This window comes from Mercenaria mercenaria, chromosome 5 (genome assembly GCF_021730395.1).
Source record: "Mercenaria mercenaria strain notata chromosome 5, MADL_Memer_1, whole genome shotgun sequence".
Taxonomy (NCBI): domain Eukaryota; kingdom Metazoa; phylum Mollusca; class Bivalvia; order Venerida; family Veneridae; genus Mercenaria; species Mercenaria mercenaria.
The window spans coordinates 27,113,626-27,140,123 of record NC_069365.1 but is presented as its reverse complement, the minus strand read 5'-3'; the positions used below and the strand labels follow the sequence as shown (position 1 = coordinate 27,140,123).

The window sequence follows — 26,498 nt, the reverse complement described above, 5'->3', positions numbered from 1 at the left end:
ATTCTCTCACACAGAACGTACACACGCATTGAATGGTACATCATAAGTGAAACTATATTAAATACCCAATGCATTTGTAAATCAAACAGTTGGGAAACAATATTGATGGCTTGGTAGTGTATTTTAAAGCAGTGTCAATTTAAAATATCAATCTCCGGTGTGAGATAAACAACAAAATGTCTCTTTCCAAGATTGTAAAAAGTGAACAAACACTCTACGCATCTTTAAACCAACAAGAACGATATTAAAACATATTTAAAACTATACTGAGTATTACTTTAACTGGAAACTACAAGTTGAACAAACAATAAAGAAATGCAACAGTAATCTCTATCTTCTTTTACGGATAAAACAATTTCTTTAAAATATACATGCCAGGAAACTTTTCTACAATGCTTACATCCTACCCCATATAGACTATTGCTGTTCAATATAGGGAAACTGCTCAAATGAACTTCTTGAGAGAATGATAAAATTTCAGAAACGTGCAGCTCGCATTATTCTTGATCAAGAGGCAGATGCACCATCTGACCCTCTTTTCAAAGAATTAAAATGGATAAAATTTAACGACAGAGTTGAGTACAAAAAAGCTATTTTAATTTACAAATCGTTAAATGAAGAAAACTCGCCATGCTACATGAAAGAAAAATTTCAATTTGCTTCAACTTTACATAACCGAAATCTCAGATCAACAAATAATCTTAATCTACATATTCCTAAGCCTAATCTTGAGTTTTATCGAAAATCACTTTCTTATTCTGGAACTAAAATTTGGAATAATATACCTCTCTTTGTACGCCAATCTAAAAATACTGAAAATTTCAAAAAAGCTTAAAAGTGGAAGTACTCTGGCTAACTTTCCTTCAATCAAAATTATTATTCCATGCTTATATGTGACGTCGTCTTTGAAAACCGGTCCAGATGCGGCATGACGTAATATCGAGAAACGATGTCTAAAGTTGCGCCAAGTTTACGCGCGCAGCTTTCTTACACATGTTTTAATTAGCAAAAGTTTGACCGTTAAAGTACGACTGCTTGTTACATGACTGATAACAGCCTACTACAGAAAGAATATTTAGACATCAGACCTGTAAATAAATAGTGGTATTACGCCTGAGACAAAATACTTCGTTCAAAATCAGTTGTTTCCTCTTCGCTACTGTATGTTTCCGGTTTCGGATTTTATCAGGGAAGCATGTGAAGTGTACTTTTGTTTAACTACCTTTTGTTCAACGATGAAGAGATCTGAGACTTGTAATACTGTTTACTGATTTGGTAAGTACTGTTTATAAACAGTTGTTAATGTAGATTCTCTAAAATATTTGAAACTTTCACTGAAATAAGTCTGTCTTTTTACCCGGAAGTGAATCCAAAACATACCGAGAGAAATTCATGAAATTTATCTTGTGGCTGGCCACTAAACACAGATGATTTCATTATGCCTGTGTATTTAATATAAAATGGCCAGTTGGGTTGTCACAAAGATTATTGAAGGCAGGCAGCTTCTTACTCAAGGTGACCAGGATTCAACAAATTATTTCATTGTCCATAGTAAGCATTAGTATGGAAAAATACAAAATACATGTAGCTATGATAATTAATAAATTTGATGCAGACTTATAGATGCCTGCCTATTTCACATCATTTCTCGAAAAGTCCCCTCTCACAGTAGTAGCAAAGGTATTTTAAAAGGAAATATGTAGATGTCCGGTAACCAGACACCTACCCTGCATTCTAGCTGTCCGGCAACAAGACGATTAGCCTCTCCGCGAATGTTTTTCTAGCTGTTCGGCGATCATTTTATATATGAATACTGTAATGAATAAATTTATTGTATCATATTTTTTTTGCATACTAAGGTTTGAATATTCACATGTAAGGCTTATTCAGACAATATTTTAAAATTGATTACCAGACGTCTAGAAAACCCCTATAGGATAAGATAGGCTAGGCGTCCTGTTACCGGTTGGCTAAAACACTGGCTATATATAGGTTTCTGGTTACCGGATGTCTAGACGCTTCCATTTATAAAATGGTAACTGTTTTTGCTGTGGGTCTCATAAGTCATGTTATTTCTGTCTGGTGACTACTCTCTTTCCATTATTGTTGATTCAGAATGTTTTGTAACAGGATGATTGTAATATGGATAGTGGGAATTTATGTTATATAATGAAAATCTTTTTATTTTTTAAATTTTTGAGCCTTGCTGTGTGTAAAACAATTTATGATCCTTTAAAAAATAGATTCATAGTATAATAACTTTTATAGTATTTTGTGGTAAGTTAATGAAACCTTTCACAATCACATTATTAATTAAGTATTCAGTTTTTGATTTTTAGTGATGTTTACAGTACATGTATTATATCTTCTTTCAGATAATATTTCTTGTTCCTTTGATGGTTCATTCCACTACAGCTGGTTCATATACCCTACAACAGCCAGGAAATTGGTCTGTTTACTTTAAGATCAGAAGAAAATGTAACATATTTTGGATGTGCTTTGAGGAATCAGGTAAGTAACATGCAGCTAATGGCTCCTATTATAATTTTATTAATGCAATATATTATTTAATTATACCTCTGTCTAAGTTTTGTTGGAGCCTATACAAAATAAGTCTACTTCTACACTAATGATTTGTACAATGTATGTACATGTACTATGACTATTGAATGGCTTAAACTGACAAAACTGGCATTATTGAAATTTCATTTCAACAATCCGGTTTTGAGGAGGATCAGTTTGTGAAAAGTCTTCATTACATTGGCTATTAGCCTGAGAAAAGTCTGTGGCACTCAATAAGTACATGGATAATTTGAATGCTTAACACTACATGTACATGTGTATAAATTGATATCTCACTAAATTGTAGAAGAGTTCTAAATGATAGGAATTTTAATTAATTATTTGAAGTAAATCAGTTAATTGTAATTTAGTTTAATTGTAATGTGATTATTTTCAAATTTAATTAACCCATTCTTGACTTAGAAATTGTGATGTTATTGAATTTTTTTACCAGTTTTATTGCACCAAGAATATGGATTAGAATGAAGGCTGTAAAGGTTCCTGAGATACATGAAGATAACAGATACTTTTACCAAAGACTTTTAAATCTTTTTTCAGGAAGGCAAGTGTTTCCTCTTGTTTATGAAAGAAACTCAGTTGGTTAAGGGGCAGACAACTTGTGAGCATGGTACATCACTACCTGTATTGGTATTCCATTTTGACAATGCTACTAGCTAGAATAAAAATAACATCTTGCTGTGGTATGGTCTGTGGAGAGTTTTACTAGGTAACAACCATTTTTTATAGCTGTTAAAACAGTGTATACTTTTAACCCTTAGGCTAAATGAGGCAGCTATGTCTGCCTTTGCAACCAGTGCAGATCAAGATCAACCTGCACATCTGTGCAGTCTGATCATGATCTGCAGTGTTTGATATTTAGTCAGCAAATTTTCTATGAGAACCCCCTATAAGCTATAAATGGTACTGTCTCTATTTAAGATGGAGTAGTCCATTTTGCAAATTTAGCAGGTTAAGGGTTAACACAGTAAATGCAAAAAATGTGTTTTAGAATATCGTATTTGCAGTAATCAAAATTTACAAAGTACATTTTATATACTGACAGCACGCTGTTGTCAGTCTGTCAATATTTTAGAGCATTGGTTGTAAGAATCATCTATTATCAAATAGTGATAACTCTGCTTTTATTAAATAACGCGACTCCCAGGTTAATTTTTTAAAATAAAATGTTTTACTTATTTGTTACAGGATATCACAGATCGATTGAATATTCAACAATGATCACAGACCATGCAAAGTTTGAATCTGACTTGCACTTTTGAATTTAGAAGAATCTGTGGAGGAGGGTGAATGCTGAGACCTTTAATAATACATGATATTGCTGACACAGTGTGTCAGTCATCAAAGAAAGGTCATAACATTGCACAGTTGGTCAACAATGATTTAAATCCTGTCACATTCTACCAGTGGAGAAATATCTTATCACAATATTTTAAACTTCTGAAGAAGATAACTAAGTATTACCACTTTACCATGTCTGCAGAAACACCTGGATTGTTAGTGTTAAAAGTGACAGTCCAGTTGAGACAGTTAACTTACTAAAATATACACCCCCTTGCCAAACGAATATTACTGACATGGAATGACACAAGCCTGACAATGGTACCTGTATGAACTCCTAAGAGAATAGTATTTGTCTGAAAAGTCAAAGGATTCTGTTTGTCCCAGACCACTTGAACTGAAAACTGAAATTGTGATTGACGAGGATTTTTCTGAGAACTGAAAAAAGGAAGTGAATATAAAAGATAGAAATTGTTCTTGAATTCAAACGTTTTAATACACAACACTTTAGCCTGTTTTGCTGTTCATATAGATGTGTTTAGCTGTTAAGGTTAAACATCAAGTAAAGGTTGTAGTTTCAGTTACCTACATTAAAGTATTGGCTGGAAATAAATATTTACTTTTCACCAGAGCTTGTAGCAGTGTAACCTTCATCAAAAGTTAAGCTATTGTGTTAATTATTAAAGTATTTTTAGAAAAAAGGAATTTAGTATGTATGTTGCCATGGTAACATAATTCAAATTATATTTCATTGAAATTATGGATTTGTATTTCAATAAGGGATCTACAGTATATAATGTAATGGTAAAAGAATGTTCACTTTCTTCAGTATTGTCAGTTATAACTAGCCAGTGAAAAAAACAGATTATGAGGAAAGGGATGACTGAAATGTTTATTCTTACGATAACTACTTTTGTTACTTTTTTTGTTTTGTTATTTAAAGTTTTTATGTGAAATTTTCAGATTTCTTTCCTGAATACTTATACTTTCAAATATTTAACTTATTAGAAATACTTTTTTAAAATAAGCTCTTGTTTTTAGGTATTATTGTAGGAAAGGGGAATTTAAAACATATGTCGCCATGGTAACACAATTTTCTTAGAAAATATGGAAATTTTTTAATTAGCTGTACTTTCTAGTACTCTACTTTAAAATAAGCATAAACAATAAAAAAAATCAATAGTAATATATGTTTCATTTATTTCAAAATAGTCATTTATTAACAGCAGGTTAAAGGCAAGTTATGAAGAAACAATGACAGAAATGTCTTATTCTTATAGTTATTACTAATGTTACAAACGCTGTCATAAAACAAAACATTTTAATTTTTTTAACATGGAATTTTGAGATAATATTTTTGAATACACACCACTTGATAATATTCTAGTTATCTGAAACACTTTTCCAAATTTAGCTCTTTTTTAAAGTATGAATATAGAAAATAGAATCGAATGCATATGTTGCCATGGTAACATAATTTAATAATGTTTTTATAGAAAATGTGAAGGACTTTAGCCAGCTAGATGTTTGCACTTTAAGTGAATATCTAAATATTCTTTGTAAAAGAAGATTCATTTATTTAAAAATAGCCAGTGATTACCAATAAGTGAAAACACAAACTAAAGAAACAAGGACTGAAATAGTTTATTCTTGTGGTTATTACCCGTGTTACGAAATCTGTCATAAAACCAAACATTTTATATCTTTTCACATAAAATTTTCAAATTTTACTTACGAATACATATACTTCGGAATATTCAACTTATAAGAAACATTATTTCAAATTAAGCTTTTATTTTTAAGTTCTATTGTAGAAAAAGGAATTTAATGCATATGTTGCCATGGTAACACAATTTGAATAATGTTTTCATAGAAAATATGAAAGATTTTAATTAGCTGTATTTTTGTGTTTTAAGTAAGCATCACAAGAATAAAATTTCATAGTAAAAGAAGGTTCATTTTTCCCAAAATAGCCATTTATTACCAGTATCTAAAAGACAAGTTATAAAGAAACAATGACAAATCTAACTTATTCTTATGGTTATTACCCATGCTACAAAAACTTGTCAAAAAACCAAACATTCTTAATATTTTCATGTGAAATTTTCAGAATATTTTTATAAATACATAGGCCTTCTCATATTTTACTTTTTAAAGTCCTTACTTTAAGTGAACAAGTTTTTTTTTAAAGTTTTATCATAGAAAGGGAATTTAATATATTTGTTGCCATGGTAACACAATTTGAGAAATATTTTTCCAGAAATTGTTGTAGATTTTAGTTTATTATCATTTTGTGTAATAAGAAGGGATCTAATATATATCATGCAATTGTAACAGAAGATAAATTTATTTCCGAATTGTTAGCCATTACCAGTAAGTGAGAAATAAACTAGAAAGAAAGAATAACTGAAATGTTCTGTTTTTATTTCTAATATCTATGTTACAAAATCTGTCATAAAACTGACAATTTTGAAGATTTTCATCTGAAATTTTCAGGATTTATTTCTGAATGAGTATACTTTCTAAATATGCAAAAACCTGAAAATGTCAAATTTCCTCATCTGGACCCATTTTCTCAGTCATGGTCACATATATATGTCTAATTTTGTTTCTGTGATTTTTCTTACTACTGTGATGCCGAAAAATATTATTGAATGTTTTAAGTCTGCGGCACTATGGCATTACTTATTATGTCCCAATACTAAAACACAGTTCCAGATTATCTTCTTTATTATTTCTCAGTGGAATACCACAAAGTTTTAAAGTTAACAATCAACAGTTTTCACACGCGGATATCCATAGAATATAACAATGACTAAAATCTTTGAATATTAAAATATCATATGTTCTAGTGGAAAACCACGATGTTTCTACTTGGAAATCCAAATCTATTCTCTTCAAAAATCTGCTGTCTTGAAAATATATTTTTCTCACCGTATAATAACTGACCAATTAAAATGACCCTTATTGTGACTGTAATTAACAGTATAAACCAATCAAATTCAAGAAAGCGTACATGGTAATAAAATTACAAGTATTTAAAATATTAACAAGTTTTGACAGCAATCAACACATATATCAGTTAGGAAGTCTTAACATTTAAATTATCCAGACGTCACAATGACCTTATCATAAATACATTTAGAAACCTTTTAGCACATTCTGGACTATTAAAGATTAAAGTGCATAAATGTGTCAAAGTTGAGACAACAATAAAGTTTTGACAAGTGTCATAAAAACAAAGAATTGAAAGAATTGCAACTTATACACGGCCTGTAAACACTGGCTCGTCCTCTTTAAGGAGATGAGTTGAAAAAAGAGCCAATGATACTTCCGAGGAGGCGCTAATGACCGGAACTTTATGCAGAATGTAAACAAAGAAGAAGGGTGAGTAGATTGTTTCCTTTCTCAGATAAATGTAAGGCCCTATTTCAAAAAATAGCCAATGTAGTTCCACTCAGAAATGATTATACTTTTTATATATGCAGGCCATTTTGCAAGGTAAATGCATTCCTTGACATGAGAACTTTTGAAAGTTGGAAAATGGGGCAAGTTCGAACCAAAAGTGGAGATTTACCCATATATTTCGTCCCAATTTACACATAAAAGAGTAAATATACATTGTACCAATTTTTCCCATAATGGTATGTTAAATCTGTATTATTTATGTGTTTTAACGGCGGGTTTTACCCCTCTATGCTCAATTTTGGCTAAGAGGAGGAGCCAAAGCCTCGGAGGAGGCGCAAAAGTCCAGAGTCGGAGCCACTGACCAGTTCATTTCCTAGGTGATGAACACTCGTATAAAGCGTTTTCGTTCTCGCAATGTAATATCTATTCCGTTTAAATGTTTATAATTTGATGCTTGAAATTGAATTATACTACCCAAATGCACATAATCTACCTAAAATAACAAGAGCTGTCCGTAAGACAGCCCACTCGACTTTTCTCAGTACTTGACTCTGAATTAGAGCTTTGCCAGTAAAACTTTATAAAACTTAAAACTCTAAGTTAAAAAGGGGCATAACTCTGTCAAAATTCAATCAGAGTTATAGAGATTGTTTCTCCTGGTGTAGACTTTGATAGTAAATAACTGTTTTAAGTTTCAAGTCAATAGCTTTGATAGTAACAGAGATATTTGACTTTATAAAAAAAACAATTTCCAACGGCGACGCCGACTCCGACTGCGACGTGAACACAATATCGTTTTGACGATTTAAGCATTGCTGGTCATGTTAGAATGTACACTTTATTTATAAAACTCCCTCGATATTTTTGTTCAATTGTTTTTTTGTTTTTTTATCTTTTCAATATATTTATGTCTTTTCTAATTCATTTAGAAACAATTTTTTTAAGAGTTATTTGAAAGCATAAATAAAATCGAGAAAGGCAGCGATACTATATAATGTAAATATAAGAAATGATTTATTTTTTCGATATTCCGCAGAATAGGATCGGCAAATCAGTGAATCGCGCTAGCTGGAAATTAAGTATCAACATACATGTTTCCTTACAAACGTTATTTAAGTAAAATTAGAAAACTGTATTTATAATTCTGTAACTGTAAGCTCAGTAACGGTCAATACCCATTCTTACTACGTAGCATTAATTAAAAACAAATCTGACATCAAATATTGCCTCAACAGATGGCACCCTCCCAGTACTAAATAATAACTAATTAATATGACTTTGACTGCAGAACGACGACTGACAAACGGACAAGGATAAGACAAAAGCTATATGATACATGCGGTTCGACAGGGGAATAAATATATAACGTTTTCAGTTTCTTTGTTATTGTTAGAACATCTGGGAGAGGTATTTTGAGTGTTAGCATTTTCATATACGTATATGTAATCGAATTAAGCAATTTACAAGTAAACAATTATATTTATTTAGCATTTGTAAGTACCTAGTGAAGCACATATTGCAACTGCATTTCAAGACTACCACAAAGTTAACACTAACTATTAAAAAATCCAAAATGCGTTGGACATGAAAACCGTTGTGCATTAGGAAATGTCCCTTTCACAGAAAATATCATAATTATACAACTTATAACGCCATGATAGCCCATCATTAGATAAGTGCAAAAGAAAAGAGAAGTGCAAATATCTCGTAATACATTCTAAGGAAATGAATAGGATGTTGTTAAAACATCATCCATCAGATGTTTGTCACAATCCAAGGAAATCATGATAAAGATCTGGTATGTGAGAATTGATGACACATTAAAAAAAAATAAATTTCAAAGTGCTTTGGCTCCCACTCCGGCTCTCAGCGCCTCCTCTGCGGCGTTGGCTCCTCCACATGGTGATAAATGCACTTGTACGGGATAAACACGCTAGTAAACCACGTAAGTCATGCAGAAGTAAGATATGCTTTTCAGCAAGGTTGATGCAGGGACTATAAAATGTTAAATTTGTGTAAATTAGTGTGAAATATATGGGAAAATGTCCACTTTTGGTTTGGACTTACTGTATTTTCCAACTTTCAAAAGTTCTCACGTCAAGGAATGCATTTACCTTGCAAAATGGCCTGCATATATAAAAAGTATAATCATTTCTTAGTGGAACTACATTGGCTTTTTTTTAAAATAGGGCCTTACATTTATCTGAGAAAGGAAACAATCAACTTACCCTTCTTCTTTGTTTACATTCTGCATGAAGTTCCGGTCATTAGCGCCTCCTCGGAAGTATCATTGGCTCTTTTTTCAACTCATCTCCTCAAAGAGGACGAGCCAGTGTTTACAGGCCGTGTTATACATAATTAGATATTTTACACTTTTTTTTTTTCGTTTATCTGGTCTTTTACAAAGTTGTTAAATTTCTGTATTGAATCTTCATAGTATACTTTTTTATTCAGATTATTTTTCTACAAAAGAATTATACCGATTTTCAGCTGCACAACACTTCTCCCTCCTTTAAGATTATTTCACTCCTGTGAAATGTGGTAATGTACCATGCATTAATATATAACTACCAGTTAACCAAATTAGATATTGTTTACCTTAAGTCAGCTTTACAGAAATGTATTGAGAATATAAAGCACCGAAATGGCTGAAAAGCATAAGTACCATCCACTAAATAATACATTTATGTTACTGTTTTTGTAAACAACTTATTAGATATCAGTAGCGTTCATTATGCCGGCACTGTCTTCTGTGTCCTTGACCTTGTCCACGATAGGATTGGCCTCCTCTCTGTGCTTTGGGGAACCACACTCTGCACTGGGCATCTGAGGGATCGTGATGTGGGTTTCCATTATGTACATGCTGAAAACGTTGATTTCCTCTTTCGTTAGGCTGATTTTTGGTTTGTTTTTGAAGCTGCGCAAGTTCATTTTTCAAAGTGTTGTTTTCTGATTTAAGGTCATCTATTTGATCGTTCTTGGTTGACTCCATAATCATTATTTCATAAGCTTTCTTGTTGTGCATAAGTCTCAGCTTTTCATAATCATTATTCAGTTTCTTAAGTTCTTCAATAATTCTGTCCATTTTCTCAAGTTTAGGAGTTGCGACTGTTAACTTTTCTTTTAGTGAGTTGATCTCGCATGCAGATGTTTCTCGTAGATTCTTTAATTTTGATTTACTGATAGAAAGTTCATTCTGCAGTTGTTCATTAAAGCTTTTCAGTCTTTGATTTTTCATAATGAGAGACACATTTTCTGATTTCATACCATTAATGGTTTTAGACAAAGAATCAGCTGATGATTTTAACTTCTGAAATTCTGCAAAAGAAACTTGTCTTACAGCGTTGTTCGTTATGTTGCGCTGAAAGAAGGCATCTTCTTCATTGTAGAATGGTAAGATACATTCTGCTGTCTTGCGATTAATGAATGCTGTCATGCGTTCTTTATCACGTTGTTTTGACATTTCCGACTTTTGCCTGGCTACTGGAAGAAGACAAACTCAAGCAAAATGTCCAATTTTATTACATTTGTTGCATCTCGCTTTTTGTGCACAACACTTCTCCTTTTTGTTAACATGGTAAAGTCCACATTTTCCACATGACACAGAAATTCTGAATGGCAATCCACTTCTAATCATTTTTGTTTTCCGTGGGGAATTTTAATATCTCGCTCGCTAAATTGAGAGGTTGGGAAAGACCCCCTTTCCCACCACGTGTAATGCCGAAAAATATTATTGAATGTTTTAATTCTGCGGCACTATGGCATTACTTATTATGTCCAAATACTAAAACACAGTTCCAGATTATCTTCTTTATTATTTCTCAGTGGAATACCACAAAGTTTTAAAGTTAACAATCAACAGTTTTCACACGCGGATATCCGTAGAATATAACAATTACTAAAATCTTTGAATATTAAAATATCATATGTTCTAGTGGAAAACCACGATGTTTCTACTTGGAAATCCAAATCTATTCTCTTCAAAAATCTGCTGTCTTGAAAATATATTTTTCTCACCATATAATAACTGACCAATTAAAATGACCCTTATTGTGACTGTAATTAACAGTATAAACCAATCAAATTCAAGAAAGCGTACATGGTAATAAAATTACAAGTATTTAAAATATTAACAAGTTTTGACAGCAGTCAACACATATATCAGTTAGGAAGTCTTAACATTTAAATTATCCAGACGTCACAATGACCTTATCATAAATACATTTAGAAACCTTTTAGCACATTCTGGACTATTAAAGATTAAAGTGCATAAATGTGTCAAAGTTGAGACAACAATAAAGTTTTGACAAGTGTCATAAAAACAAAGAATTGAAAGAATTGCAACTTATACATAATTAGATATTTTACACTTTTTTTTTTTCGTTGATCTGGTCTTTTACAAAGTTGTTAAATTTCTGTATTGAATCTTCATAGTATACTTTTTTATTCAGATTATTTTTCTACAAAAGAATTATACCGATTTTCAGCTGCACAACACTACTGATTAACATTTTGTGTTTATTTCATTTTGTAATTATTTAATTCTGTATTTAATATTATTGCTATTGTTATTTGATGTAATTGTTCTAAAAATGTTGAGGCACATATGGAAGATCGTTTTGGCGAATATGTAGCCACGTCAAAAATGCTGATCTCCAATACCAATATTAAATGTGTGCGATTTGAGGTATTCACCCTTTACTTATAATGCTTTCAATCGAAGTCAATACCTCTTTTAGTATGCAATATATATATAATAATTATATATATATATTTTTTTGTTGTTGAAAATATCACGGATAGATCATGGTATTTCCATAATGAATTTTTGTTATTTATATGGCCCCTATGACACATCTTTAGGCTCAACACTCATGTTATCATTTCTCAGTTATTTCACATGCCATTTACAAAACTGCACTTCACTTACCTAGATATAGCTACAACTGAAACTTACAACAGTTTCTCTTTTTCTTTCTTTCAGTGTAGATGTCTTGCTTCTGCTCCGACACGATTTACTTGTCATGTAGAGTTTTGGTTTGGCCTCTACTTTGTGTTCATATTTCTGCATCTGTCATGTGTCATTTTCACTTGGCCATTGTTTAGTGTTCATATGCTTACCTCTGTCATGAGATGTTAATGTTCAGCCCCTGCTTAGTGTTCATATTTCTGCTGCTAACATGTTGTGTAACTCATTTTGACTTTGATACAAAGTTTTACATTCTTTTTATTCTTTTAAATTTATTCTTTTGTGGCGCTCTAACCTTGTCTCTTTTAAAAGTTTGTTTTTCTATATGGCATATTTTTATTGTTTCTGCTTGATACATGTTTCTACTGTTGACATGTCATGTAGTTATTCTTACTATACTTCAAAATGTTTCTGCTTCAAACATGTGGTGCACTCATTTTGTCTCTACTTCATAAACAATGTCACTGCTGACATGCCATACCTTTACTAGTGTCTGCTCAGTGGCTGCATGTCTGTGCTGTAAGTTTCCAAAATGTTTCTGCTTCAAACATGTGTTGCACTCATTTTGTCTCTACTTCATAAACCATGTTACTGCTGACATGCCATACCTTTACTAGTGTCTGCTCAGTGGCTGCATGTCTGTGCTGTAAGTTTCCAAACGTCTTGTAAGATTATACACCTCTTCAGCTGGATAAAGCTACTGAAGCTGACTGTTAACCTGAGAGAAAAAATGATTTTCTTGAAATACACAATAAAACATCACATCAAATACAACAATTTTTTTGCTGGGTTCAACTTATACTGAGAGCAGATTCACCCCCCACCCCCCACCCCCCACCCCAATTAGCAATAACCACAGGAAAGAAAGACGTGTCCACACAAAAAATTTGAAATCCTTGCATTTGCTTTTCAAGAATATCTTGTTGTGTTGCATAGATGGTATTCTAAATACCATATGATTTTTAACACTTAAAAGTGTGCAGATTTGAAATTATACACAGTTCTCCAAAGTGAAAGCACCATGTATTAAAATGGATCTAAAATTTCAACTTCGGTTTGTTATTAAATGGGTTCATAATCTCTCTAGAGAAATTAGGGAAATCTTCCTTTGTAGCAGATAAGTAAGTCATATTAAAATAAATCAAATACATATAGCAGAAAAAGTGCAACGAGCTGTGGACACTTCTGCAATGCTGCCAAAATCTACAGTAAACTAGAATGTGTCTGTAGGACACAGGGTGTGCCCCCCACTGGTACATCTGTCACAAATAAGAGCTATCATTCAAATGTTTGCAGTCTTAATGGGGTATAGCCTCAAAAAAAAATTATGAAATGGATTCATTATTCTATACCATATACTTTTTGAGCTATGAGCATCACAAACAAAAAATCCACTATTTTAGCTATTTCAAGGGCCATAACTCTGTAATGAATGCTAAAATTCTCAAGAAGAATGCCAGTTCTGCAAGGTCACATTATGATAAAGACTCAAGCAAGGTTTCATGAATTTACATTAAGTAATTTTTGAGTGAGGCACATAATTAGGTGATAATTTGTGCATTTTTTGACTATTTCAGGGGCCATAACTCTAGAAATAGGGGGCGGACCAAGATGAAAAATAGGAGGTGCACAAGTTCATATCATGATTAAGACTCATGCAAGATTTCATGAATCTACATCAAATACTTTTGCGCTAGGCGTGTCAAAAGGTGAAAATGTGCATTTTTGACTATTTCAGGGGCCATAACTCTAAAATTAGGGGGCGGAGCCAGACGAAGAATAGAAGGTGCGCAAGTTCATATCATGATAAAGACTTATGCAAGGTTTCATTAATTTATATCAAATACTTTTTGAGCTAAGATGTCACGAACTTCGGACCGACTCACGGACAAGAGCAAATCTATATGCCCCCACCACTAATGGGGAGGGGGGGCACAAAAATAGGAAGTGCGCAAGTTCATATCATGATTAAGACTCATGCAAGGTTTCATGAATTTATATCAAATACTTTTTGAGCTAGGCATGTCACAAGGTGAAAATGTGTATTTTTGACTATTTCAGGGGCCATAACTCTGAAAATAGAGGGCGAAGCCAGATGAAAAATAGGAGGTGCGCAAGTTCATATCATGATTAAGACTCATGCAAAGTTTCATGAATTTATATCAAATACTTTTTGAGCTAGGCGTGTCACAAGGTCAAAATGTGCATTTTTGACTATTTCAGGGGCCATAACTATGAAAATAGGGGGTGGAGCCAGACGAAAAATAGGAGCTGCGCAAATTCATATCATGATAAAGACTCATGCAAGGTTTCATCAATTTCTATCAAATACTTTTCGAGCTAGGCGCGTCACAAACTTCGGACGGACACAGGGACAAGACCAAATCTATATGCCCCCACCACTCATGGCAGGGGGGGGGGGCACAAAAAATATTGATTTGTCATTCATACAAGTATAAGAGTCCAAAAACATAATTTTCATCTAGCTAGCTTGCAAACAAAACTTACAAAGAAGTGGTGGTTGTTGCTACCCTAAAATCTCAAACTTAATTATCATCTTCTAAAATTATATCTACATTTATCATAGGCCAATGTGTATATGCCTTGTATTGGGTCAGTTGAACTATCATCAAATGAACCAATCGGGTGCGAAAGAGCCATCTCCCTGACCAGTGCTGAAGCCAACAGGGGAAACAACAACCATATTCCCTGCATTGCAGGGGGAGAATTTCCTAGATAATTTTGGAAAATACACAAAAACCTGACCACATTACCCCATGTTGGTAATAATGATGTTCTCTGAAAAGAATTCAAGCATTTTGAGTGCTATTAAATGTATTCATTTATATAAAAACTACCAAAGTTGACATTTATAATATGTTTTGTCCCAAACATTACCAACTTTTAGTAACATCTCTAAACCGATAAAGCGGGGCAGATCTACCTATCATAAAAATCAATAAAACCAATAATCCAATATCATCGCTACCAGACGGATTCGTTGATTTCCGTACTAATTGTTGTTGTTGTAGTAACACGGTGGCAAAAATCGATAATTAACAGCTTTGGTCATTACCTGATGCATTTACAGGCGGGCGGTTTTCTATATGATATACCTGATTATTAAAGTGAAAATCGGAACAAATCGAAAAATGATATAATACTTTATTTGTCAAATAAAAGTAATATTTAAGAATATGAATATGTTATCTGAAATATTTAGAAATCATTACATTTTATACATCGAACACATAAGTTTACTTTCTTTTTAATACATGAAACATCATGCTAACATATATCTATTTACAGAAAAGAAATATTTACACACAAGAAACTGTCTGTAAATAAAATAAATATTCATGAATATGAACATGTTATCTAAAATATTTAGAAAGCGTATATACTTCCTCTATACGCGCTTTCTTTCGCATATTATGAACATTAGAGTATGAGCTTTCGTTTCTAAAATATTTTCAAAATTCTAAATCACTAACGCTTTTCGATTTTTATCGTAAAAGGTAGTAAAACAGCAAATTCTCATGTATTTCCTTAACATAAAGTTTGTCAGTAATTAAGTTTTGAAGCCTTCATAAGAAATATAGCTTTTTTTCAAGATATCTAAAAAGCATTTTTGTTGTCGAACGATTTGGAGACCAGTCGCTTTAAAGAAAAAGAAATATAGAAATAAGACTTACACCTTTAAAAGGAAATACTTAACCCTTACCATTCTGGACACGATTTGTTCTTTCTTTGCGATCGGTGTAGATCATGATCAGCCTGCACAGATGTGCAGGTCTGCACGAATGTGCAGACTCATCATCATCTGCACTGTCTGCCATTCAGCCAGTAACTTTTTGGTATGCACCCTTTTCATAGTACTGTCCAAATTGAAAGATTGACAAGTTTATTATTGTAATTTAGCATGGTAAGGATTAAGCTTCTTATATCGTGCCTAAATAGAAATATCATATTTGCGTGACTTGAATAGGTACTGCTGACAAATACTACTACCAAAGTATACTTTAACGATAAATATATCGTTACAGGAAAAAATCAACATTAAATGACAATAACTCAATCAATATCTCAATTTTAGAATAGCAGACGTAACTAAATTATAATTTTAGAATAAATAAGTTTTTTCGTGAAATTTGGGCCAAGATCTTTACTCAGTAAATATTTACGGAACAACTCTATTAACGACGTGAATTCTAAATTTGTACTGTCAATACGATTCATGAAATAAGTGTAAAAATCGTAAAAACAAAGTTCCTGAAAGAAAGGGAAAAGACTATATAAAGACAGAAGAAAGTGAAATAAATATATTAAAACGCAAAAACCATAAAACCATAAAAATACCTATCACTTGTAGTAAGTGGGGTAACATATTTTTTATGACCCAGCTTGAAACAACACTGAACGATACTGTTTACCCCTAGGCAATATTGTAATACACAATAAAAGTCAAAGGGTAATTTTAAGATATTTTTTACAATTAAATTATTTTATGCTTGATGTGATTGTGTGCAATCTTGGGACTAAAACAAATAATAGATATCGCAATTTTTTAAACGAATGACTTAAGAATGTACCAAAAACATGCATTAATTTAAAAATACAGAATAATATACACAAAGGAGATTCGGAAAGAAGCAGAATTATCAGTTCATCAAGGCTATCCTTCAAATTAAAGTTTGGTCATATTATGAATAAAAAATAATAGAAAATGATTTTTTTTTGTTTCAAAATTATTTAAAAAAATCCCATATGAAGGAAAAAAGATGACCGCGTTGGAGATCGGACCCGGACCGCCGCGGCAATAAAAAAGTTGCAAGCGGCAAAAAATAATAGAGGTAATATAGGTATCTGGAAATTAATAATCGCTATATTTCTTAAGAATGCTTTGAAACTCAAATACTGACAGACTATATTTTACGGAAACACATGAGAATTAGTTGCTTTAAGTATCTTTTTTGCGATGAAAATTAAAAGCATTTGTATATTTTATAAATGCGAATGAACACTTAATCCTCCTTAACAGCGTTATTTTAAATGACAGCAGATCTAGGTTTCGGCGTTTCTGAGTTCAACAATTAATTTGTTTTAATTTGTCTTATTACAATCTCAGTTTTCTTTTGTCAATGTGAAGTTGCCTACAATTCATAGGCTTTGAGCTATAACAACTTGAACCGACAAAGTCAGGCTAGCAGACGACAATATTTTCCGTAACATCTTCCGAGTACTTACGGATAACGGCGGAAAAAGCCGGATTTTTAAAGAAATGTTCACTGTACACACTAAAATGCAAAAAGGACCAAACAAACCATTATCAAATTTAAAACAAATTACACATAACGAAAACTGAATAATTTTTCTACATTTTTAGGGGTATCGAATTTTTGATTATTTGCGGAAAATATCTCATTTTATCTGTTATATTTGAAAAAGTCAATTTTTTTAACCCGTTTCCTAAAGAGTCTATATGAACTGAGGTGGGTCTATTTAAAGTAAAAAAGGACCAACCAAATATTAAAATATTTTTTAAAATAAATATTCATAATATCCAGAATAAATTAAACTTTAATTTGTGGGGTATCGAATTTTTGATTTCCAAATAGAACTTTTTTTATTTAAGTTTAAGTGATTTTTACCTTCTTTGTACATATAGGCAAATTCATCGATTTTCCGATAGATCGATGTTACTAAAAGTTGGTAATGAAGGCTAAATGCATTATCAAAAGCATTCAGTTTCATACATTTCACCAGAAAGACTATACACAATAATTGTTTTATTGTTGGTATTTTGAAGAAAATTCATAACTATATCAGATTCATTCAACTTTTCAAGCATTTTCTTGCGTGATCATATTAATTTTGGTTCGCAAGTCCTGGCAAGGGAGGTAATTTCTTCTCGCCGTTTCAGTGTTTGCATCATACACATTTAGTCACTGACTGATATCGATTTTCTTATCGTGAGTGTCTAATTTTGTAACCGTCATTTCCATAAACTCCGCCCAAGACGCGAGTCAAGTTAAACTGGAAAGTCTGTGATAAATGATTTATGGTTTTTAAAATGGATGATATTACAGTTTTTAGCCGTATCTCAGACTCAGTTTCAAAACCTTTTACGTGCACTCGGACCGATTACATTATGTCTGTAAAACTGAACTTGATTAACGTCGCATTCTCTCGATCATTTCACGTATACATTATAACTCTTTTTTTTGGCCTGTCACCGATGTACATCGATTTCCTTGTGACAAGTCGATAAAAAATAATGCGTATTTTTATCGCTTGGTCAGGGATCTAAGTTTACAACAGTAAATCATAGCCTGATGGGCATCACTTTTCACATTAAAAATTATATATTTAGTTTAAACATAAATACCCTGTTTACATACATTACTCAAGTTATAAAGGTAATAGCTCTAAGCATTTCTGTGTGTTTGGTAATCCAGCAACATGCGATTCTGAAGACATGCTTGAATTAACTGGAATATTTTTTTTTCTTTTTTTTTTTTCGTACACTGAACATGTATTTTGGACCTCCTTATCAACCATTCAACTTCCGGTCATGTAGCCGTTGTACATGAAGTTAAAAACCTTAAGTGCTGGGCTCCTTCATTTGGCTTTATTAGCAAATTGAAACTTGATTCGGGATTCATGACTAAGTAAGCCCCCTTGCCAAGAAACTTGCTCACGACGGAAATTTATTTTCTTGGGTTTAACGCCAGATTTCAACAGTTCTTCTTTGATGTTGGGTGGTTAGTTTACTTAATTAAGCATCGCTCCTGGGAAGAACCAGTACTAGACTCTCGTCTCCATAAGAAACTGCAAACTTTCTCACATAAAGAAATATGGTCGGTAGGAAGGCTCGAACCCGTGCCCCACCCAAGTCAGTGAGCGGTTATAGTGAATTCAAGACTACAACTAACCACTCGACTATGGGAGCAGTCAAACGATGGATTGGTACTACAATTCGGATTCTAGAAGGATTGGTACTACAATTCGGATTCTAGAAATCACACGACAGAAGTCGACATAGAACTCTCAAGTTGATTAAGGGCGGTGGAATCGACTGACAGCTTAGTTTTATCTCTACCTTTTTTTCCGTTTGACTTAAGTTTTCATGACATCGCATACCACATGTCTTCTGCATTCAGTAATAATTTGACGGATTTCTATGAAATAATGTATATTTTTTCATATTGAAAACTTTTCCAATGAAATTCTAATCAATGTTGATCCTTTGCTTTGGTATTTTACAGATTATGTCGTAAATACAAAATAGATTCTATAAAACTTACGTGTCTCAAAAGATTTTTTGATTTAAAACTGATAGTAAAATTGCACCTCTGTTCGCAGCGTTTGTAAAAGGCAATCTTGCTTATACTTTGCCTTTTTTAAACGATCGTACCATCTGACCATGATATGCATTTAATCTGAATCACAAGTGCTTTTGTTTGTTTAAAATCATAACTATGATTTTCCTACTGTAAGCTTGTCTGACTTCGACATGACTCGGCGTCAAACTTGGAAAGATCGATATAAACAGCATCAAGGCAACCTAAATTAACCCACTTGAAACCTGGAAGACTGGATGTGGTAATAAGACTCAGATGGAGGTATAATTATAGTGACCACATCACTTTGTATTTTTTACAATCGGATTACATCGTATCGTAGGAAAGGAAATGCTTATTAGTTTTTTTTAACAAGAGCTGTCTGTAAGACAGCCAAGCTTGACTATTTGAAATATTGTCCCAGAAGCAGGAAAATGTTACCCAAAAAGGTTAAATATCAAAAGAGTTTTAAGTCCAAAAGGGGGCATAATTTGGCCAAAATGAAGGTCAGAGTAATGGGACTCGGTGTTATCAACTAGTTTTATAACCCCGAAGACACATGTGAAGTTTCAATTCAATATCTGTATTAGTTTTGGAGATAGTAACTTGCATGTAAAACTTTAACCAGAATTTTCTAAGTCCAAAAGGGGGCATAATTTGCTCAAAATACATGTCAGAGTTATGGGACTTGACCCAGTGAGGTTGGTAATTGACCTAGAAAAAGAAACAAGAGGGCCATGATGGCCCTATATCGCTCACCTGTAATCATTGCACTTGAGGACAAGAAGGTCCTCAGAAAAAATATCTAAGTCCAAAGGACAGGAACAGCAAAGGGAAGAAATTTAACCAAAAAGAAAAAAAAATTCTTACAAGGTATAGGTATGTCAAAAAACACCTAAAAATTGGAGGTACCATCCATGTTGTACCACAGAAAAGTGGTCTCGGTTTTTCTCTACGGCCAATAATAAAAAAGTTACTAAAAATAAGCTATTTATAGTAACGTAAAAGGGAAGTAATAAAAAAATAAATATTGTAAGTGAACAAAAGAAGTACCTGCCAAATAAATCTGTTGACATAAATGAAATTTCAGATCAGTATGTTCATTAGTTAGGGAGATATACCCATTTTAATTTGAAATAAAATCAGTCCATAGTTATCTACCCTGATTGTCTCGGTCCAACTAATAACAATAATGAAATTTCAAATAAGTCCTATAACTTATAAGTACTTACTGATATATCCATTTTGATTACAATCAGGGGAGGTAATTAGATATAAAATAACTCTGGAACCTACAATTGGATCTGAATTGTCATGGAATCCAAGATTTAATGTTGTTGAAGATATTTTGAAAGTTTGTATCAAATAAAACCATAAATGAAGTCTCTATATGGCTGCAAAAGCCAAAAAAGCCAATTTTGGATCTTTAAGGGGCCATAACTCTGGAACCCATTATGGAATCTCGCCAGTTCAAGGAAGGAACCAAGATCTTGTGGTGATACAAGTTGTGTGCAAGATAAGTTAAAATCAAATCGTAAATGAAGCTGCTATTGTGTAGACAAGGCCAAAATAGCTAATTTTGGCCCTTTCAGGGGCCATAACTCTGGAACCCATTATTGGATCTGGCGGATTCAAGAAAGAAACCAAGATCTTATGGTGACACAAGTTTTGTGCAAGTTTGATTCAATTCAAATCATAAATGAAGCTGCTATTGTGCAGACAAGGTCAAAATAGCTAATTCTGGCCCTTTCAGGGGCCATCACTCTGGAACCCATAAAGGAATCTCGCCAGTTAAAAAAAGGAACCAAGATCTTATGGTGATACAAGTTATGTGCAAATCTGGTTAAAATCAAATCATAAATGAAGCTGCTGACAAGGTCAAAATAGCTAATTTTGGCCCTTTCAGGGGCCATAACTCTGGAACCCATAATATGATCTGGCTGGTTCAAGAAAGGAACCAAGATCTTATGGTGACACAAGTTTTGTGTAAGTTTGATTAAATTCAAATCATAAATGAAGCTGCTATTGTGCAGACAAGGTCAAAAATTGCTAATTTTGGCCCTTTCAGGGGCCATAACTCTGGAACCCATAATGGGATCTAGCCAGTTCAAGAAAGGAACCAAGATCTCATGGTGATACAAGTTGTGTGCAAGTTTGGTAAAAATAAAATAATAAATGAAACCACTATCGTGCAGACACGAAATTGTTGACGCACGCACGCACGGACTGACGACTGACGAAGGGTGATCACAAAAGCTCACCTTGTCACTATGTGACAGGTGAGCTAAAAATAAGTTTCAAATCTATATGCCTTTTAGTAATAGCTGTATGTACTTGCACACAAAACTTTAACCAGAATTTTCTAAGTCCAAAAGGGGGCATAATTTGCTCAAAATACATGTCAGAGTTATGGGACTTGACCCAGTGAGGTTGGTAATTGACCTAGAAAAAGAAAAAATAAGTTTCAAATCTATATGCCTTTTAGTAATAGCTGTATGTACTTGCACACAAAACTTTAACCAGAATTTTCTAAGTCCAAAAGGGGGCATAATTTGGCCAAAATGAAGGTCAGAGTTATGGGACTTGCTGCTATCAACTAGTTTTATAACCCCGAAGACACATGTGAAGTTTTAATTCAATATCTGCATTAGTTTTGGAGATAGTAACTTGCATGTAAAACTTTAACCAAAATTTTCTAAGCCCAAAAAAGGGCTTAATTTGCTCAAAATACATGTCAGAGTTATGGAACTTGACCCAGTGAGATTGGTAATTGACCTAGAAAAAGAAAAAATAAGTTTCAAATCTATATGCCTTTAAATGCTAGCTGTATGTACTTGCATGCAAAAACTTAACCAAGGTGTGACGCCGATGCCGACACCGACGCCAGGGTGAGTAGAATAGCTAGACTATTCTTTGAATAGTCGAGCTAAAAATGGCTGCGTGTTTATCTGCACCATTTAGTAATTTTTGAAGCAAAAATGAAAATAAAATAAAAATGCCAAGACTGCACTCGATAAATTAATCGGTCGCACTCAGCGCATGTTGCGCTCTTTACAGAATTGTCCGATACACATGTGTAGAAGAAAGGAATTACTGAACAAGACTTAGTGCTATAATATAACAGTGACCTGAAAGCATGTTCAATAGTGAAATGTCATAATTTGCACGCTAAAATATCAATCAACATGACATATGTAAACTGGACAATAAAGCTTTTTATTACAAAATCTAGTGCATGATCTTAGGTTTCTTTTCTCTGTGTAACAAGAACGAAATGCAACAAGCTGCGCTCTAACCCTTAACCTGCTAAATTTCTATAATGAATTTGTCCATCTCATCTTTCAATTTGGACAGTACCATTAACTGTTAAAAGGGGCACTTACAAAAAAGATACTGACTGAATGGCGAACAGTGCAGACCATGATCAGACTACACGGACGTGCAGACTGATCTTGGTCTGCACTGGTCGCAAAGGCAGAAGCACTTGCCACAATCAGGCTAAAGGTTGAAACAGAAGACAGGCATTATACAAACATGTACTAGGTATTACCAGACGTTCACGATTCTAGGGACAAAACTTTCAGTTGTATTTTGACAAGATACTGCATGTAGTTTTAAATAAATATTGCTGAGTTTGTTTTCTCACAATTGAAAGCAAAATGGGTAAATAAACCTTATAGTTCAATGTGGAAGACAACACCGATAATAAGCGGTATTTTCCGCGTTTGAAAAAAAAATCCATGACCGACATCCGTGGATATAATACGAAGACTATAGATACATCAATTCAAAATAAATACATGAAACCAGCTGTGTTGTATTTCGTCGAGAGTTGCTTATAAATACAAATTATAAACATCAATGTCCATCTTTAGACAGTTCAGATCTATAATGTAAATAGTTTTAAGTGTATATGCTGCGTATGTGTTCCATGCACATGTATGATTATGCAGGATTATCCTGAAATAAACTCCCGCAATATTTCACTTTTGTAACTAACACTTTACGAAGTGGCTTTCCACTGCTACCGACAGAAATATTCGTTTGGGCGGAGCAAACTACAAGCGTCATCAAATTACTCTCTCACCGATCACTAGAGTGACAGCTACATCATTTACTACCTGCGTTTGATGTAAACGCCCATTCGGCGAGCTTTTCTGAAACTGGCAGTAATTAGGTAGTAATGCATTAAAATTGCCCAAGTGATTTGGAAAAAACAACAACATTGATTTAAATTTCATACAAAACTAAAGGATAATCCAGCTACCATTGATCATTTTGTTTCTGAATCTTACAATAAAGCTCATACAACCAGATTACTGTTCTATCGCTTGTAATTTGCTTTTTTACAGCGCGCCATCTTTTCTTTGTTCATTCAATTTGGCGGCAACACATCAAAACAGAGTAATAATGCCACGTGATTTGCACGGAAGTAAACAGGTTACAGTATACTAAATGTAATTCAGTTCCTTCATTATTTCATATAAAAATGACAACGGAGCATTTCAATTTTATAAAAACGATACTTAGCCAGGTAGAAGCTAATACAGATTACAAAAAAAAAAAAAAAAAAAAAAAAAAAATACACATTAGAGAAAATAATCTGTTTAAACGATTCCCTCTGAAAATGCCACCAATAAATTGCTATTTAGTTTTTATTTATCCCAGGACAAAATACATACATACATACAGTAGAATCATTGCTAGGCTCAGATGAAGGACCATGGATCTGCATGTTATCAACTTCTGCCGTTGTCAAAGTCCAGAGACTCATCGTTCATAAACCAGTGGTTTCTATGACAACACTGCAAGGTAGGTGACGTGGTCCATATCTTTCATAAAAAGAGTCAGCAAAGAAATTTAAAGCCAAAATATTATCAACCACATACTTGTATGTCAACATGGAACTCCCTTTTAGACAGTACTACTATCATTCAAGTTGCACTGACTATTTACTTCTTATTTGGTGTAAACAGTCCAAAAGCTGAGGAGAGTCGTAGATCTAAACAAGGTCATGACAGAGTGTTGTCTTCACTTGTCAAAACAGTGTCTTATTATGTTAACTAATCAAAGTGTGGTGTTAACCTATCAAAACAGTGTCTTACTATATTAAAAAGCTATGATATCATGTCAAAGTGAGATGTTAACTTGTCTAAATAGGTCTTATTATTTCAAAAAGCTATGTTGATATGTCAAAGTACAGCGTGAGCTTGTCTATAGGGTGTGTTATTATGTTAGAAAATCTAGACAAGATCAAACGATATTTTAACAACATAACATAGCTTTGTGACATAATAAGACACGTGTGTTGACAACATTTTTACATAATAACATGACTAGTTAATATTATAAGATACTATTTGGACAAGGTAGCATTACTCTTTGACATGATAACATATAGCATATAAACATAATAAGACACAGTTTTGACAAGTTAACACAACTCTTTGACAAGATAACGTAGCTTTTCAACATAAAAGCACGCTCGGTAGACAAAGTCACACGGTACTTTAACAAGATAACAAAGATTTCCAACACGATAACACGCTCTGCAGACAAGACCACACGATACTTTAACAAATAATCATAAGTTTTAACATAATAACACACTCTGCAAACAAGATCATACTTTGACATGATAGCATGGCTAGTTAATAATAAGACATTATTTGGACAAGTTAACATCGCAGCTTGACATGGTAACATAGCTTTTCAACATAATAAGACACTGTTTCGCAAGTTAACACCATGTATTGACAAGATAACATGGCTATTTAATATAAAAGAACACTTTCGACAAGTTAACACCACACTTTTACATAATAACAGAACTTTTAAACATAATAAACCACTGTTTTGACAAGTTAACATCACGCTCTGACATGATAATATGAAATGTCCCGACATAAGACAGGTGCGGCGTTCCATAGCGTGATGTGTTATAAATTGCAGTTATAATGTCTGCCTGTGTATCTGAAGAAGGGTTCAACTTATTAAAAACCCTTTTTTATAACCATATAGAAACAAAACTGTGACAAGGGTTTCACTGGGAATACCAATTACTTGTCTGAAAACTACATTCCCAAACCTGACGTAAATGTTGTTCAATATTCTGATCATCTATAAGAACTTTCAATAAGTAACTTTAGTGATGAGAATACTTGTATTCCTATGAAGAAAGTTCTTGATGGTAATAGTATATTTAGTATATCTAGTGATTTTAAACATCTATGAAACCACAGAAAAACTAATTTTAGTTCACTTCTGAACAGCATTGATAGCAGCTTTGATTTGAATGTTCATGCTTAATTCTCAAAAACAAGCACGCCTTTTTTATTTCATTATTTTTATGGGGCCATTCTAGTAAGCCGTTTTTCATGGTTCCAACTGAACTCTTGTGTATCATTGAGAGTTACAAGTACCGCCATATGAACTCATCTTAAGATGTCTGAAAAGTGTATTTTGGTACTTGCAACATGTGTAAATGTTGAGTACTGGAATAAGTTTGGCACAAGCTTGCAGTATGTGTCATTACAAGCTGATAACCGCACTAAGGTCTATTTGTAAAAATGTGTCAGCTTGTGAAATGAAAGAGTTGATAATATGTGTACTGAATGGTTCAAGGTTGATTCTGGCGTACGACAAGGCTGCACATTGTGGCTCTTAGTGTCTACCATTTTATTCAATAAAATAATACCAAATAACATAGTACAAGTAAATTCAAAGAAAACTGAACGAAATATAGAATAGTATGCATATTATTTCTCATAGGTGGACTCAATCGGACAGGCTATATTTAGCTTGGTGGCGTTCTATGCTTTCAACAGTCTTTCTCCGCCTTTTCACGGGTTTTATCAATCTGATTTTGGTCAAGAAATGAATTTGTTCGTAGCAGTAACATTATCATTTATACTTAT

At 33.1% G+C, this 26,498-nt stretch overlaps 1 long non-coding RNA gene across 2 annotated transcripts; it reads left to right on the top strand.

Annotated features, from left to right (window-relative positions):
• Positions 1-412: 412 nt before the first annotated feature.
• LOC128556946 (uncharacterized) lies at positions 413-4,487 on the top strand. Of its 2 annotated transcripts, XR_008370926.1 has the most exons (4): positions 413-1,275; positions 2,376-2,511; positions 3,121-3,289; positions 3,769-4,487. It is a non-coding gene; the product is annotated as an uncharacterized LOC128556946 (long non-coding RNA). The 2 variants fall into 2 exon arrangements; XR_008370925.1 differs by lacking the exon at positions 413-1,275 and having other exon boundaries at positions 1,751-2,511.
• Positions 4,488-26,498: the final 22,011 nt, after the last annotated feature.